Source organism: Zingiber officinale, chromosome 8B, assembly GCF_018446385.1.
Source record: "Zingiber officinale cultivar Zhangliang chromosome 8B, Zo_v1.1, whole genome shotgun sequence".
Taxonomy (NCBI): Eukaryota; Viridiplantae; Streptophyta; class Magnoliopsida; order Zingiberales; family Zingiberaceae; genus Zingiber; species Zingiber officinale.
Genome location: NC_056001.1, coordinates 58,865,943 through 58,871,942, shown reverse-complemented (window position 1 = coordinate 58,871,942; position 6,000 = coordinate 58,865,943).

Sequence of the window (6,000 nt, the reverse complement as noted above, 5' to 3'; positions counted from 1 at the left end):
TGATTTGTCATTCATCAAAACCTGGGTTAAATCGTTAGTGCTAACCGCACCAACAATCTCCCCCTTTTTGATGGAATGACAACCTGGTTAAGTTAGTGAAAACATATGCAAGAAAAAATAAGCATTTAAAGGGTTTTTAAGTTAGTTTGTATTTTCAATTCTGGTTTAGCTAACTTAACCACTTAACCCTCCCCCTTTGGCATTCATCAAAAATAAGCATGGATTAAGTAAGCATAGACTTCAGACAAAGAAAAAATGCAAGATAATCTGGGGGAGTTTAAACTTTTGAAAACTTGTTTAGAGCATTAGCTTTTAGATTTTAGAAAAATAGCTAAGTTTAGATAAACAAAATCTCAAGCACAAGTGTATAAGTTCTAAATTTCAAGATCAAATTTTAAATTTTCAAAACAAGTTTCAATTATGAAATGCTTTTCAAATAAGTTTTCAAAAATTCCAAGACTGAGTTTAAAAAATTTATTTTTCAAAACTGATTGAAAAATACTAGAAAAGTTCAGTTTTCTAGAATACGAGAAAAGTACTAATTTCAAAATCATGGTTTAAAATACTAGAAAAGTTCAGTTTTCAAGGACTAAGTAAAAAGGATAAAAAGTTTGCGATTTAAAACAAACAATTGTGAGTTGATTTAAGAAATTTTTCACAATTTTAAACATTTTGAAAATTGATTTTTAAACTTTGATTTTCAAAATTAAGTTTAAAATTCGATTTGAAAAACTGAATTAGTTTTATTTCTCCCCCTGAACCTGACATAAAATTTTGAAAATATTTGCTAAATATATTCAAAGTAGAAAAAAAATTGAGGTAGAATTTTATAGAGAGATTTTAAAGAGAAGATTAAAAAATAACACTTAAGGAGATAATTAAACATCTCCCCCTGAATTTGATACTCCTTTAATTTATTAATCCTCCTTATTTATTACTCCCCCTTAATATAAAATTTTAAGACCGTAACATATTTTCGTACCTAAGTGTTTTAGGCGATTGTATAATTATCTTTATAAAATTGTTTATTTAAATTTGACTAAACGTAATTAACGTTAGATTCAGTTGAAATGAGTTAACCTTTAGTGTAATGTTAAGTAAGATAAGTTGTTATTAATTCAATAATTAATCAATATTAATAATTTATTGATTAAATTTTGCTTGATTCAATAATTTAATATAATCTAAATTTTGTATTAATTGATGAAGGTGTTAGTTATAATTTAACTTTTCATTTACTTCCTTTTAAGTTGGATTAACTCAGTTTAAAGTTGGTAGTAATTTGAAGTTAAACTCGTTATTAAACAAGGTTAAGTAAGGTTCAATTTAAGTCAAACTTTAATTATGTTTTAATAAAAATAATTAATATTTTAAAGGTTGATAAAAAAATGACTTAGAGTAATTTTAATATTTTTACTAAGGTTAAACCTAGGTTCTAATCAAATCAAGCTTAGTTCTCAAATAAAGTAAAACTTAAATAGTTAAGTTCTACTTATTAATTACATAATTAAGTTTAAAGTTAAAGTTAACGGAATTTAAGTTTTTAAGTTAGATGTCTAAGTTTTAAATGAATTTAAAAGAATTATAATAATTAATGTTTTTAAGGGATTTCTAACAAGATTTTAAAATGATTTTTATAATTATTTAATGACAATTAATATACGTTCAATTCAGTTTTGATTTTAGATTAAAATTAACATCAGTGATTAATTTAGATTTAAGTTTTAAGTTTAAGTTAAATTTTTAAGTTTTAATTTAAGTTTTAATTTTCAGTTAGGTTAAATTAAGTTGAAAAGTAATGTTTAAATTAAGTTTTAATGAGTTTTAATTTAAGATCTAATTTTCAGTTAAGTCAAATTAAAAATTAATTTTAAGGTTAAAATGATGTTTAAGATTAAAAATGAGTTTAAAGTCAAAACAATAATTTTTAAAGTGAAAATAATCTATAGAAATAATTTATTATTACTATTTTTAAGTTAACAAAATTTCATTATAGTGAAAAAATAAGAAGAATTTTTCAAAATGATACAAAATTTTTAGATAGTTTTAAAATGATTTTTAAAATATTTTTTAAATGATTTTTAAAAGTTTATTTTTTAAAATAATTTTTGAAATAATTTTTAAGTTAAAATAATTTTAAAAATATAATTTTTATATTAAAATAATTTTAAGTTAAAATAATTTTTAAGTTAAAATAATTTTTAAGTTAAAATAATAATTTTTAAATAACAATAATTTTTAAAAGGTTTTAAAATAATTTTTAAAGTTTTTAAAATGATTTTTAAAAGAGTTTTTAGAGAATTATTAAAACAGTTTTTAAAGAATTTTAAAAAATAGTTTTTAAAGAATTTTTAAAAAGTTTTTAAAGAATTTTAAAAATAATTTTTAAAGAATTTTAAAAAAAATTTAAAGAATTTTAAAAATAGTTTTTAAAGAAAAAAAATAATAATTTTTAAAGAATTTTAAAAAAAGTTTAAAGAATTTTTAAAAGAGTTTTTAAAGAATTTTTTTAAAAAAGCTTTTAAAGAATTTTTAAAATAGTTTTTAAAGAATTTTAAAAATAGTTTTTAAAGAATTTTTAAAATAGTTTTTAAAGAATTTTTAAAATAGTTTTTAAAGAATTTTAAAAATATTTTTAAAAGAGTTTTTCAAATAATTTTTAAAGAATTTTAAAAATAGTTTTTAAAGAATTTTAAAAAATAGTTTTTAAAGAATTTTTTTAAAAAAAATAGTTTTTAAAGAATTTTTTTTAAAAAAATAGTTTTTAAAGAATTTTAAAAAATAGTTTTTAAAGAATTTTAAAAAATAGTTTTTAAACAATTTTTTTAAAAAATAGTTTTTAAAGGATTTTAAAAAATAGTTTTTAAAGAATTTTAAAAAATAGTTTTTAAAGAATTTAAAAAAATAGTTTTTAAAGAATTTTTAAAATAGTTTTTAAAGAATTTTAAAAAATAATTTTTAAAGAATTTTAAAAAATAATTTTTAAAGATATTTAAAAAATAGTTTTTAAAGAATTTTAAAAATAGTTTTTAAATAATTTTTAAAAGAGTTTTTAAATAATTTTAAAAAAATAGTTTTTTAAAGAATTTTTTTTAAAAAATAGTTTTTAAAGAATTTTAAAAATAATTTTTAAAGAATTTTAAAAAATAGTTTTTAAAGAATTTTAAAAATAATTTTTAAAGAATTTTAAAAAATAGTTTTTAAATAATTTTAAAAATAGTTTTTAAAGAATTTTAAAAAAGATTTTTAAAGAATTTTAAAAATAGATTTTTTAAAGAATTTTTAAAATAGTTTTTAAAGAATTTTCAAAATAGATTTTTAAAGAATTTTTAAAATAGTTTTTAAAGAATTTTCAAAATAGATTTTTAAAATAGTTTTTAAAGAATTTTCAAAATAGATTTTTAAAGAATTTTTAAAATAGTTTTTAAAGAATTTTCAAAATAGTTTTTAAAAGTTTTTTTTTTAAAAAGAATTTTTAAAATAGATTTTAAAAGTTTTTTAAAAGAATTTTTTAAGATAGATTTTTAAAAATTTTAATTTTAATTTAATTTAATTTTAATTTCGTTTGAAAATTAATTAATTTAATCCTTATTCATCTCACCCGATCTAGATTATCAATCAGGGAATCTTATAATTTTGTGAGATGAATTAGATTTAATTACAGAGTTTGGTTTAACTTGTGTTTGATTCAGGTTTAGCTTTGGTCTCAACAAATAGACATTCTTCGGATAAACTTCTAAACTTGGTGAGTCACTTGGACGTCATTAGAAGTAACCAACCTTTCGAGGTTTTCCGAATAGTCCTATCCACGGAGCTTAGTATTAAACCTTGGTCTAACTAGTTAGGATCCATTTAAAGGTAGCTTCGGTCGGTTCCACTTGGCCAAATGCACCAGATTGAAGTCATATCTTTCTAGACATACGATGCCCAAGTTTTCCCAACGTACTATCATCAAAAAACTTCACCAGTACCATGATTCAAGTTAAACTTGAACCCTCTTTAACTAGTCCTAATTACCCTGTCGGGTAGGTTGATTAGGGTTACCCTGTCGGGTAGGTTAATTTTGGGGGTTCCAGCTAGTCTGGAGCCTCCCCATGAATTATTGGCCATTAATTTAAGATTTTTGTATAATTAGAGTTGGTTTTAGTTAAGTTTTAATGTTTAGTTTGTAATTTAAATTTAAGTTTTTAATTTTGAATTAATTAAATTGGTCAAATTATCTTTCTTTAATAGCTTATTTTTAAAGTTTAAGTTTTTATTTATTTTTAAATTTGAATTAACTAAACTGTTTGAATTATATTTTCTTAACATTTTATCTTTTATCTTTTTATTAATTATTAATTATTAATTTTGAAATTTCTAGATTATTTTTGTTTAATTTGTTATCTTTAACATTTAATTTTAAGTTTGTTAAATTCCGTTTTGATTTTATCAAAGTGTTTGATTTTATCCTTATATTTTCTTTGCCTTTTAAATTGATATGGTTAATTGAATTAGTTAGATTAGTTTTATCTTTAAAGTTTAAATTTTTATTAATTAAATTATCTTGGTTTTGGATAGCATTTTCTAGACTGATTTTATCTTGATTATTAAATATTTTATCAAGGTATTTACTGATTTTATCCATTTTCTCATTTTTAGTATTTTAATTCAAATTTATTTTAATGTTTGACTTATTTATGTCTAAATGCTCACCTAATTTTAAATTTTCTGAATTAATTAAATTATTTGAATTGATTTGATCATTGTTCTGTTTGACCAAGTCAAGGTTGATGTCAAATTGACCAGAGTCCTGATTGACTTGATCAGAATCTAGATTATTTTGTGATTTTGAATTTATATCATTTAAATCTAGATTATCATGCATCATACTTGGACTAATTTCATACTTATCATCATGCTGATTATTTAAGCTACTATTAGCAGGGGTATTTTGATAAATACTACTAACCTTGAGCGCAACCCCTAATTCAATAGGCTTCTCCGTTGGATTTAACTCGAGTCCATATTTGACTTTAACTTGATCTTCTAGCTCCATCGGCGTCTCGTGAAGCTTGATCAACTGGGTCCACAGCTCATACGCATTCTTGTACTTTTCTAATCTGTATAAAATATTGTTAGGTAAAACATTACAAATAATGTTACTTACCTTTTTGTTCAGTTCCGAGTTTTGAGAAGGTTTCCTCAAAATTAGCATATAATCGATGTCTACACTTCCTAAGAAGCATTCCATTAATCGCTTCCAATAGTTGAAATCTTGATCGTATGGTGGTGGTTCGTGGGGGTTCCGTCCTTCTTGAAGAGTCATTTTTCTTGCACACAAAGAAATAGAAAAAAAATCCCAAGACTTGGTCTTGGATTAGTAGTGCTGAAAAAAAATAATACTTCACTATTTTCGGAAAAAAATAATAAAATAATAATAAAATAATAATAAAATATTTGAAAAAATATTATTTCAAAATTTTGAAAATGTAATATTTTTTAAATACTAAACAATGGTGAAAAGATGACGATGTATTTTTCAAAAAACCGTTTTGGAGGGAAAAAAACGAAAGGCGTGGCGACTCCCCTTTGCTTGATTGGTGGTTGCACCAAATCAGAGCGGTACCTGCTCTGATACCACTTGTAGGACCGTTAGATTCGATAGAGGGGGGTGAATATCGATTCGAAAAAACACCGAGTAAAAATACGCAGCGGAAAAGTAAATGAACACAGTTGTTTTTTACTTCGTTCGGAGCCTGTGACGACTCCTACTCGAAGGCCCGTGGTCCTTGACCACTTTCGTTGGGCAATCACTAGCAATTCGAATATAGTTACAAGATGAATACAGGAAATGCTAATGAAACAAAGTAATACCGACAAAGATATAAACCAAAAACCGAAGGAGCACTTTGTCGGAGCTTTGTCGGCGTCGCAGGAACGTAGAGCAGCAGGACCAGCAGTAGAAGAGTTCTCAGATTGATGATTGTTTCTGAAGCTCCTGCCTGGGGCTTCTTTTAT